The following is a 12,910-nucleotide window of genomic DNA, read 5'->3' on the forward strand; positions in this document are numbered from 1 at the left end:
ACCAACTGAATGTATGTGCAGATACCAAGTAACTGCAGACAAAAAAATGGGAAAACACTAAAGTGATGAAAAAGCAACCCGATGGAATCCATCTGGAAGTGTGATGTCAAAGCACTCTCTGAATTTAGACAACACAAAAAGAAAATGTTCTGAGTTTATACCAAAAATAGCAACAAGTGAAGTCAGACATAGCTGCTGTAATGACAGCATGCAACTGCTGTAAAAATGGAAATTTGTTAGGTCAATAATATGCCAAAATAAAAATGCAGGCATACCAAAAACCACTTACCGCTCTATATTACTGCACATATGGTATGGAGATTTTACATCAAAGCAGTGATTGAAAAGATCCCATAAACAAGCACAAAACGTGTTTGAAAGGATAACCCTGTCGTGCACTGCTGTAGGTCATGCACATCAATCAAAGGTAATATAAATTTTCAGTATGGATTGTTCTCATGCTAATATTAGACTACATGTATTTATGTAAATATGTGAATACTTTTGAAAACATTGTTTCATTTTTTTTTTAATTGGGGGGAAAAAAAACAGTTAAGTATGTAAAAAACTGGAGAGAGTCTAAAGGATATGCAGATAACTCCAAATGTGAGGTTACATACACAGCAATTGCTTCAGTGTGCCCCCGGCTGCTTTTGGCTTTGAATTTCAAAACTTGCAAAATTTCAGTCTATAAGAAGTTATTATTTTGAATCAGTGTTGAACAGGTAAGTAACATCTGAAAATACTTTCAGCTGTGATACATTGATGTGGGGCAAGGCAAGGCTTGATTCCTTGCCTTGATAAGCTGCTGTGATACATGAATACACACAGAAACACATGTATACTCTTTTGATGGCTGTTTGTCTTGCTCCAAGCTGCATTAAGGCAACCAGGAACTTTTAACACTGATTGAAAGAGTTCATCTGTGAGTGCAAAAAGCCACACACTCTCTGAGAAACAGCTGGCAGAAATAACCTGTCTAATATAAACTATTCCCATTCTCAGTATTACACAGCAAAACACTTTAGTTGTTGCCTGCGTTCCTCTGATTGAGAACTCGATTTGTATACCAACATCATTTCAGAGAACATTTGAATGTAGTTAAATGTTTAACAACAGATGAGATTGTTAACATTGTGGGCATAGCTGCTGTTGCATTCATAGTCAATGTTTCCATACCACAACTTCCAAGTGTCCAAAAATAATTCTGGTTTCCAAAGGTTCAGCTGATAGATTTAGTAAAGCCATACACTTAAACAGTGAAATCAAAACCTAGTATTTGGTTTCATTTCAAATGATGCACAATAGGTGAAAAAGGAATATCAGTTTTGGTGATTCAGAAGGGAAAACATGATGTCTTCAGAACTGCTGCACAGTTTTAAACATGAAATTGGGAACATTGTTCACTAGCTGGTTAATGTCCTAGGTTGGAGAGCGGTCTCCAGTCTCACTGATGAACTCCTTTGATGCCTAAAGAAAAGCTTTTCTTTAAAAGCTTTTTATTTTCTGTGAATTGTATGTGGTTCATTAAAAATATAAATGCCGAGACCTTGTAATGTGTGCATGGATTGAACTATTAGTAGCTTTGAAGAAGAATGATTGGAATTATCTAATAGTAAAAGTAGAACTTCTGTATCCTGGCAGTGCTCAGTGCGCAAAGCAGTATAGCAGTTTGCAAATACTACTTGGAAGAAAGACAAAGCAAAGGAACATGTCACTACAGTTACATTTAAAATTTTAAATTTATTCTTTTAGCAAATTCTCCAAAACAATGTACAACTCAGCATACAGAAGTGCACTCAACAGGAGACAAAGAACCTTAGATATGGACACATCGAGACACAGTTTGCGTGTTTGATACCGTCATTTAGCTTTTTCTCCAGCGGCAGCCTATAAAAGTGAGATTAAAATTACAAATATGTTGAAAATGATTTGTCTTTTCGTCAACAGACAAATTTATGTAGCTGTCAGTAGACTGGGAGAGAAATTGTTCTGAAGTAGATGTTATTTGAGACACTTGAATTTTGGAAGAAATTCAGCCTTTCTGAGCAATGGAGGGAGTTTGCTCTACCACATGTTATGCCATTGGGGCTCAGTTTTGTGGCAGCTACTAGCATTTCATTGAAACACACACACACACACACACACACACACATCTTCAGAGCCGCTTGTCCCATATGGGGTCACGGGGAACCGGAGCCTACCCGGCAACACAGGGCGTAAGGCCGGAGGGGGAGGGGACACACCCAGGACGGGACGCCAGTCCGTCGCAAGGTACCCCAAGCGGGACTCGAACCCCAGACCCACCGGACAGCAGGACTGTGGTCCAACCCACTGCGCCACCGCACCCCCTCACTTCATTGAAACAGTCCCACAAAACTAAATTTTACTGGTTTAATATTTTGGCTGTGTGATTAAAGAGCGTGTGTACGTAGTGCGGTACGGTATGTGCCGAGTCGAAGCCGACCCATAGCGACCACTCGCGTGGTTTTCAAGGCAAGTCAAGGGAGGAAACAGAGGTGGGTTGCCAGGTCCTTCCTCTGCATAGCGGGGGAGGCAAACACAGGGAGAAAGACAGGGCCACCGTACCCCAAGCAGGACTCGAACCCCAGACCTGCCACACAGCAAGGCACCGGCCAAACCCACTGCGCCCCATGTACGTAATAGGTGTAGTTTAATTTGAATGTCAAAAAAGGAAAATGGAAACACAACCGAACAAACTCTCAACATATTTTACCAGTTGCTGGAGTTTGGAATTTGGCTACAAAGAAAAAGTTGAATGTAAGGAAATAGGTAGAAAAATGGCTTCAAAAGAATTCTGCATGGTAGATTATCGTTATCATCATACCTTTGTTTCTCACCACACTCAAAATGCTCCAACACTTCTAAGTTTAAGTTCAAATTTTTATTTTATATTTAGCTGTTTGTACAAGGTTGCTTACCACCCATTTGTACAGCTGGAAAAAATTAAGTACCTTGCTTCAAGGTAGTACAGCAGGAGTGAGATTCAAACCCGTAACCTTCGGACTGCAAGAAAACATCCCTGTCCACAACACTACCCAGTCGTTATTAAGTTTTATTTCCTTTTTTTGTTTTTTCAGTATTTACCATACTTTGTTAAGCTGTTTAACTTTTTCAGTTAAAATAAAGATGTGCACAACACAGTGCAGGTTTTCATGTCAGCATGATCAGCATGCAAGCATCTGCTAAATAAATAAATGTAAACTGAGATAGTGTCCATCCCCCACAAGCCTCATCTCCTGGGTCTAGGTACTAATCTAAATGCATCTAAACTGACCAAAAAAGTATAATTAAGTAAAATCTTTATATTAGGGTGAGTGACACACATTCTTTAGGTCTGGATAAGTGATTGTGTCATGGGGAAGGATTTACATTTACATTTATTCATTTAGCAGACAATTTTCTCCAAAGCGACATACATCTCAGAAATACAGTTTGTACATTAGGAGAAAGAGAGACATAGAGGCGTGTGATACGTAAGTAAACAGTTTGTTTCTTTCCACTTTATGCACCGAAGTTCATTGCACAAGTAGGTGCATAAAACTCAGATTAGACAATTCCTGATCACCTTGCCTACATTTTTTTTTTTAAAGGTACACAATCATTTACGTACAATACATGAGTAGCGGCTGCGTAAAGGCTTTTCTGGGAATGATCATAAAGTTATGGTGCATGAACATTTACACCATACATGAGCTTGACAGATCATGGGAAAGTGAGTCTAGAAGAGGTGAGCTAACTATATACACAGACGCACACACACATTGTCTGAAACCGCTTGTCCCGAGCGGGGTTGCGGTCAACCAGAGCCTAACCCGGCAACACAGGGCGCAAGGCTGGAGAGGGAGGGGACACACCCAGGACGGGCCGCCAGTCCGTCACAATGCACCCCAAGCAGGACTCAAACACCAGACCCACCAGAGAGCAGGACCCGGTCAAACCCACTAGGTAGCTATGTTAATGATATTAAAAATAACATCATATAACCATTTAGCAATATAAAGCCTTTATGGGCTTTTCATTTCGCTATTTAAAAATTTATCAAAACGCATCTACTACTGCTTAAGACCTTACTGTAATATACACTGTGCCTTTAAGTAAACTACAGTAACTGTTTGACTTGTATATTATATTTTACAGTTTTATGAGCATAAAATGTAGTGTCTCATCAGTTCCTTCCTTCCATTTTTTACATTAATTTCTTGTGACCTTTTAAAACATTTCTGAAGAAATTACAGTAATACAGTACAATATGCATAACCAGTTTTTAAAATATACACAAAAATGTTGAGTCAGATATTTAATAAATATACTGTCAATGTTAAAGTTCTGGTGATATGCAGTGGTCCTAATCTTCAATTTAAAAACGTAAAAACCGGTGGTTAATTTAGTGACCTTCCCACCTTACTGTTGTCAGTCTGAATTTTACTCCATTTCTCAGCTATTTGCGTAAAGTGTGCTAGTTTATACTGTGGTATATGACAAATTGACCGTGCTCAAGAATCACGTGTCTGCATCCATATCTCTCCTTCTTTTGTGTTGCTTTGGAGAAAACATCTGCCAAATGGCTAAATGAATAAACGTAAATGTTGATTGTATTTGTTAATCAATGCCAATTATATACATATCTCATACTATTTACTATTTTAGTATGATTATTAATATTTCCATATATTCATCTGTGTCACTCTCATATTTGATAAAATTGTCATTACTTTGCAAATGAGTAACAGTTCCTTGTTTTCTGTAATGAACAGATATACATATTTCAATAAAAGAAATCAGTGGACATCCTGACCTTTTTGTGAACTATACTGTGGTGATTATGTACTGTATATGCCTGTATTTCACTATGTGAGAATAATTCATGTGCATATTGATTTTGCTTGAAATAATGTGCATTACCAGCTAAATGCATTCTGAATGGACCCAATGTATAGTTACTGTACCTGGATGCAAAGCAGAATGGCCTTGTCAGAACATGATGCATATAAGGTGAAATAATTCATATACTGGCTGGGTTCAGTTATAGATATATGATTTTGTGTATGCGTTCTCACTCTGAGCATTATGCTTTAACAAAAGACAAATGGCTGTATTCTACAGAGAGTGCTTGAGCTGTTAGGGTATTGTCTTACACAAAATAGTTTACCTTCACTTGTGCAGAATCTGACTCATTGGGATTTTAATTTTATTTAATGGGGGAATTAAAAAACAGACAAATTTTACATAAATTTGAATAACTTCATCTATGGTCTTTGTAATCTCTCTAAGTGACATCTGTATGTACAGGGCTTACACATCTAGTTTGAGCTCTCCAAGAGAATGAGAAAATGTGGGCTTCTCTTGTTGTCTCCTCCATTCTGGCCCAATCGTACCATCTCCCTGCAGTGCTGTAGTCAGCGCTAATCAAATTTTATGGCCAAGAGATGAATGGGAGCCCTTCACCAGAAGCCTTATCGATTGTGGGGCCAGATACAGTCCAACGTCCTGCACCAACAGGATATTTGCTGTTGTGGCAAAAAGAGAATGGAACAAAGAACATGCACACGGGCATACAAAGACACAGTGCTCTTCCATACCTGCAGGTAGTTAAAAATATAGATATTTTTGCATATTTGTGTAATTACTCACAAATAGGGGTTAATTTATTCCATGAAATCACCGTCTGTAAGCCAGTTAAGAATTACAAAGAAAACAAGGGTGTTGAATTTTTTTTTATTTTTGGGTAACACTAGCATATTTTACAGTATTTTTAACAAAAATGATTAATTATAGCTTATCTTTCAATGTTATTTTTTCATTCAAGAAAAACCCCTTCTGCGGTGCAAGTTTGCGATGGCCTGGAGTCTACACTGTAAGCATATGATGTGAGGCAAGGTACCCTCTGGGCGGAGACATTTTGACAGTTTGGCTCACAGGTGTTTTAAAGTTCACAAGATTACTGCCTCTGTCTTTCACTTTACAACACATGTGAACACTGTCCCATTAGTGGTGCTGTGTAGTGGTAAGAGGTACTGTCTTGCACTTAAAGGACCCCACATTCAAGTCCCACCTCCTGTCTATAATACTATTAATAACTATTAATAACCTAAACATGCTGCAGTAAAAGTCACCCTGTTGTGTCAATCGATAAATAATTGTAAGTTGCTTTCTGGAAAACGTCAGCTAATTGATTTAATAACAGTGATTGTACTAAATCTGCCGTTTCAGTTGTGATGTTAGGTTCACATTAGAATCACATCAGTGATTGTGATTGGTTGAGGTGGTCAATGTAATCGGAAGTAGTTCTCCCATGTTGCCTTGAACTAAGCTTAATTAAGTTTTGTATAGAGTTAAATTAATTTATTGTGTTTGGTAATTTTCTTAAATGTTCCCATGAGTGTTTATTCCATGTTTATTTTGTTGTTGTGTTGAATGACTACCGTGAACCAACAACTTGGATGGGAATTGTGTCGTCAACAATCACTTTTGTGGAGTTGAGTGCATATGTGCAGTTGCTTCTTTGTCAAAATTGCACAAAGGACCTGTAAGGTCATGGAATTGCCACGTAATAGGCAGAAATGCCTCTGTGCTGAATTAATAGGCCTTATGAAATTATATACAGCCTGTGTATATTATACCCACACATACACAGGCACACACAAACATATTTACACTAGTAGCATTTAAGCTATTAGCTGAATGTACCTTTCACTATCTTGCCTTTTCTCCCTGTAATCTTTTCTTCTCGGGGTCCAATTTGAGTTGAAAATGAGGTCTGGTGTGAATTTAATTAACTTCTGCCAGAGGAGGTGTATGGGAAGCTGATGGCTGTGTTGCCCAGTAAATGGTTTTGGCCTATACTCTAGATTACACCACACAATTCACTTTTAGGTAAGTTTGTCCCCTTTCCAGCGCTGATGAAGCGCTACAAACTAACTTACCACCTCAAATCCTATTAAAAAGCTCGCTGAATTCCTTGCTTCGATTAATTTTGCCAATTCATCCTATGAACACGTTTGATATGGGCTAAATAAGTTTTGATATGAGTAAGCTAGGTTGTAAATATGTAAGACCAGCATCATTGTAGCTTTTGTTAGGGGATTGCTTCGCATGTTTGTTCGCAGTTTATCTTCTGTATGTGATTGGTTTGTATGGTAGCTCATTGGTATAGTTTTGTTTTTTTAATTGTAAGACATTTGCATTTGACACAGTTTGGAAGAGTACACATTTTTTGATATTTCTACTCACTCTATGTAAGTATACTGTTTGTGAGTTTAAAGTAGTAGCAAACAAAAAATAAACAATAAGAAAATGTTAAAATCATAACATAAGAAAGTAATCAGCTTTTGAAGTGTGCCATGGAGATACCCACAAACTGAGAGTGAACTTGACTAAAGTGTTGAACTCAGTACATTTTCCAGCTTTCAGTGGCAAAAAGGAGAACTGGCAATAATAAAAGGTATTGGAATTTTGAAGAAATGTAAGATGGTTAAACTGTTTTGGTTGGCCCATTTCAGAGTAGCAGCTTTATCAGAATTCCTCTTACATTGATATTATGGATAAATCTATTGTTTTTCTTTGATCCTTCTCAAACAGCCATTTTTTTTGTCTTTCAACACTATTGCTGATAAGCAACACAAACTGGACTAGAGACTCATTAGCTGCAAAGTTCTACATTTTTTATTTCTTTTAATATGTGATAAGTTATTATTGCTGACAACGAAGAATCAAATTTTAAATGTATATGTATCACCTAAATGCCATCTTGATAGAAAATCTAATTTGTTGGTGAAAATGTAGAAAATTATAGCGTAAATATTTTTGTCACTGGGAAATATTTCAGAACCAAAGAGAAACTCTTGTTTACATTTTTTGTTTAGGTGTAGCTTTGTATCTTGATCACCATTTTCTGAATTTGATCTTTAATTTTAACATAATTTTGATACAGAACAAAAATGCATAGACAAATTTGCTAGTGATTAGACTGATTAATTCTGGCAATATTCAGCTGTTCTCAGCAGTTATACGGAAATTTCATTCCATGTTCTGCAAGTGGGCTATAAGTGGTTCCAGTCTTTTTTGTTGAGGCATTATTTACTGATGTGCATTAGCTTCTCAATTCTGTCAAAGGGGTGTATTGTCCATGAGCTCAAGCTTACAGTCAAAGCAATGGTGAGTCATGACTTTAGGGCATGATGAAATGGGGTGGTGGGAGTTGTCATCCCACAAAGTTCAGCCATCACCCCTAGGCTAATTTTTTGGCTCAGGATAAACAATTCTTCACTTCGGGCTTTTAATGCAGAAGACAGTGTTAAACCATTCCTATCTATATTTATTTTGGCTGTAATACATAACCTACTAAAAGCTAGAGGCAAAGAGCCTTAAGGTTTTTAGGAATTTTTTTCTACCACTAATGTAACCCTCCACTGCTCATGGTACTGTTGCCAAAAATATTTGGAACTTATATAAATCCTGTAACTGGGTATATTGATGCATTAGAGTTGATAAAGATGACCTTGTCAATGTGAACATAGATGTCTACACATGAAAACAGTCCTCTGTTACTTTTAATTCAGGCACATATTCTCTTCAGTATGAAGCTTTCGTGCATTTTCAGAATGTTTATTACATTTGTAAATATGTATTTGCTATATTTATTACATTGAAATTATAACAGTACCACATGAAGTTTTGTGTAAGAGTTAATACTGCATTTAAGGAACAGTAAATTCAATACATTTAAACACATTTTTAATTTTCCAAAACGCATATAAACTAAGAAAATAAATGTACGCCCACTGACTAGTACCAGGTAGGACCCTCTTTTACCTCTTGAACAGCATGAAGTAAATAATAAGGTGCTGGACACATTCCACAACATTCTTGGTCCATGCTGTCTCCACAGATTTACACAGTTTCTACATGTTTTTTGGTAGCACACTCCTACTGCACTGTGTTCTAACTTATCCCAATGAAGCTCTACTGGTTTGAAAGAAGGTTACTACGTTGCCCATTGTGCAGTTAGTTTACCATTACCATTTTCTGTGCATCTCTATGCAAACTCTGCATGTCCTGAGTTTGAATGATTGTCCAAAAAGAGAGGGAAAGCAGTGGCTTTACCTTCCAGGCCACCAGATGAAAGTAGACCTTTAATATAAAAAATGAAACATGACTCAATATAATAGGGGGTGCGGTGGTGCAGTGGGTTGGACCGGGTCCTGCTCTCCCGTGGGTCTGCGGTTCAAGTCCCACTTGGGGTGCCTTGCGACGGACTGGCGTCCCGTCCTGGGTGTGTCCCCTCCCCCTCCGGCCCTATGCCCTGTGTTGCCGGGTAGGCTCCGGTTCCCCGCGACCCCGTATGGGACAAGCGGTTCAGAAAATGTGTGTGTGTGTGTGTGTGTGTGTGTGTGTGTGTGTGTGTGTGTGTGTGTGTGTGTGTATATGTGTGTGTGTGACTCAATATATACAGCATTTAATTTTCAAATCTTACCCTAAAATTTCCCATATTGTCCACTTCTATTGAGTACCAGTTTACTCTTCGCAGGTTTGCATTAGATGTATATGCTATAAAAGTTTGTTTGTGTAAATTTTGCCTTAAGTATGGATTTGTACCCTATGTATTTTTGTAGGTATCATTATTCATCAAAAATACTTTTAAAAATTGACCAGATGTTGTCAAAGGTGGTCCTAACAAAAATATTAAAAGTTGAATAGGTCATTATATGTTTCAGTCATTTAATTATTTCGCATTGGTCCCCACTGATTTGGTTTTCCATTGTTTCTTATTGAAAAAAATGTCCACCCTGTATATTCTTTTGTCATATGTAGAGTACCTTATTGGTCCATGTTAAGTTTGTATAATGGAAAAGGGAAATCTGTATATGCCTCTGTTTACAGCTCATGGTAATCAATGCTTTGGACTGACCAGAAGGTTTATGTTACATGGATTTATTTTGTTTTTTTTTTTTTTTTTTTTTTTTTTACAGTACCGAAAAAGGCTGCTTTTAAACATTTTTATTTGTAAAAGTGTACTCCCAGTACGCAGTTCTGCTCAGTGTAGTTTAGATGAGCATTTATTCTGACGCAGTACATCGTGGGTATCAGAAATAAGACTGTGTTGGGTGAGTGGTACATCTAATCAAAAATAATCTTTATTGGCATGTAAATATGAGTTTTATTATGATTGATGTGACAGGCTACCATTTATCACAAGAGCTGCACTCGTTTGAGAAGTTACATTTATCTGGCTGTGTTTACTGTATTTTGTTTTAAATATTTTTTTTTGAATTTCCTCACCCAGGTCAGCTTGCAAATGTGTCCCACTTGCTGTCTCTAACTAGCATTGGAATTGTAGTGCTATAGTCGCATCATTTTCAAGTCACTGATGCACTCAGGGAGAAAGAACAAAAAATAGTTCAATAGTTTCAGACTATGGGCACAGTAATGGATGTGATGTATATTGATTTCCTGCAGGGGGGTTAGTTACGAGAATTATCTGCCTGTGTCTATCTTTTTTAAAATCTCTGTAAATAGAACTTGAGTGAAAATAAAGGTCTTTCCAGTAATGCTCAGGGTTGCTCTGCTCTCACCTTACTCGAATGGCAGACAACAGGGTTTAGCATGGTACTCCATAGCATGGGCATGAACATGCGTTTGACCTGATGCTTGCGCTGGGTGGATGGAGGTCCTATCGTCCATGTCCCTAGCTGCTGTCTCCTTCGTCTTTCTTCCTCAGTATCCTTCAGCATTGTCACAGAGCATCAACCCCCAGCCCCAGGAAATGCCAGCAGATCAGGGTAATCATCCCCGGTACGGTACGACACACCGTAATGCAGTCTGCGGGGCAGCACTGTGTGCTGCTTGCCTGTGGGAGGGCTTAAGGTACTGAGCTTTTGGATTAGACGTTGGGGTAGAGTTTATCAGGTCTGCCCACACTGGCACCCCTTTGCCAGCAACCCAGCCAGCAACAGGTTTCATCTTTCCAAGAAAATGCAATAACTAACTAAATAAATAAATTATAATTCCTTTTCTCTTTTATTTTGCCAGGTCTGCAGTGAGGACTAGTGTAGGTTATTGTGCATTTTTCTTGCCCAGTTTTTCCTGTGGGTGCTTGAGCTTTGCTTCGAATGATACAGTAAAAGTGAGGCCTGAACACAAACATGGGAAACTGTGATGTTCTTTAGTTTTGTAAGTCATGATAAATGAAAGGACCTAAAATGTTAAATTCACATGATATTTCTTTTTTATTCTGTAGATCCCAAATTACTGATACAGTTTAGCCTTGTTGTAAACGTAAAATAAGGTAAGCATATTACAAAGGAATCTTTTAATCTAAGACTTTCACGGAGAAATATTTTCTGATGAGTATCTGTTTGTTAGTAAATGTTTGGCATTGATAAGGTGATGGAAATAAAGCAGACTTCTTTAGCAAACTCATATTACTGGAGATATTTTTTAGTATGTTATGACATGATCATAAAATTATAGTTTCCTGTATATATACAGTATTATGTTATGTTCTAATGTATGTTATAATGTTATTTTATATATTCCTCTCATATATAAAACGATAACTCTTCTGTACTTTATAACTGATGCATTTATTTATTTCCATATACATAATGTACTCATTTTTTTGGTATGTTCATATCAATTCTGTATCAGTGTGAATGTGAGTTGCTAAAAGAATGAGATTTTCTGAAAGGAGCCTGAACTGGTTTATCTCTTCTAGATGCGCTAAATAATAACTGTATGTTATACAAGATGAAGGTTATACTGGTATGGTACATTTATAGAAAAATAGAGTAATTACGGCAAATAATTTTTAGGCTTCAGAAAGGATTAAATACCTCTTATTTGTACTGTTTTTAGCTGCTCTATATGGTTGCTTGTGAGGTGCCTCGGTAGTGTTTGGAATCAGAAGCCTAGCAGTGGCCAGGCTGCAGTGACGCGGACACACTGCGTGTGTGCAGCTCGTGTAAGGGAATCACTGGTGCCATGTGGAGAGCTGTGCATCTGTATGGAATTATCAGTGCAGAGTCAGGACATGGATCATCCTTTACAGGCTATAATGAATACAGATTGCGCACTGGATAGAGATGCTCTGCAATCTGCTGTGCTGCAAATGAAACAACTGCCGTTCTAATCAAATAGTCTTTTCATGCCAGCGCTGCCTTAAGTTGGGCTAAATTCAATTCCAGATTCTGGGTTTATAAATGTTGTAATTAGTCTATTGTTTAAAAAAGGGGGGGTGGGGGTCCTTTGCCATCGTTTTCGGCTATGTAAGCTACCTCTTGTCAGCGGTAGTAACCCTTCTGCTTTTGAATAGGCGGACTGAGTCGGTGGTTACATTGCAGGGTTTCACAGGACCCTTGTGCTGCTGACAGATTCATTATGCCAAGTACTGGTCTGGGAACACACATTTTGCCATGTTTATTAAACACCGTGGACCCCCTAAACAATACTGTTCCTGCTTTGATTGTGCTTATTTCTATTTACGTGCTTCATTTAATCAGCATCTTTGTCTGTCTCACCACAGTGTTTGTACGTGGAGGCTAATTACTCTGCAAATTGTTGTCTCTGTCATATCTGTGTTTTTATTTCCAGGGTGGGAATTTAGATTTTAATTAAGGGATGTGGCGAACTACTACGTGTTAGTCTCATGGTTCTAGAGTTGTTAGCAATGTACACAAAAAACTGTGCCGTACTAGTTAGTTAATGCCATCAGTTGTTAGTAAATAATGATTATAAACATGTAATTAACATTTGCACATTCCCCACACATGTTTCACACCAGGCCACTTGAATTAAGTAATATTGTTTGCGTTTGTTCATTTGTAATATTTGAAACTGAACAGTAGTTTGTCCACAAAACACAAGTTTAAACAATAATTTCTGTTGAAGT

At 37.7% G+C, this 12,910-nt stretch overlaps 1 protein-coding gene across 1 annotated transcript in view; it reads left to right on the forward strand.

Annotated features, from left to right (window-relative positions):
* Positions 1-12,910, forward strand: part of agbl4 (AGBL carboxypeptidase 4) — a 290,482-nt gene that overhangs the window by 27,877 nt on the left and 249,695 nt on the right. The window lies entirely within an intron of this gene.

The sequence above is a fragment of the Scleropages formosus genome, chromosome 9 (assembly GCF_900964775.1).
Source record: "Scleropages formosus chromosome 9, fSclFor1.1, whole genome shotgun sequence".
Taxonomy (NCBI): domain Eukaryota; kingdom Metazoa; phylum Chordata; class Actinopteri; order Osteoglossiformes; family Osteoglossidae; genus Scleropages; species Scleropages formosus.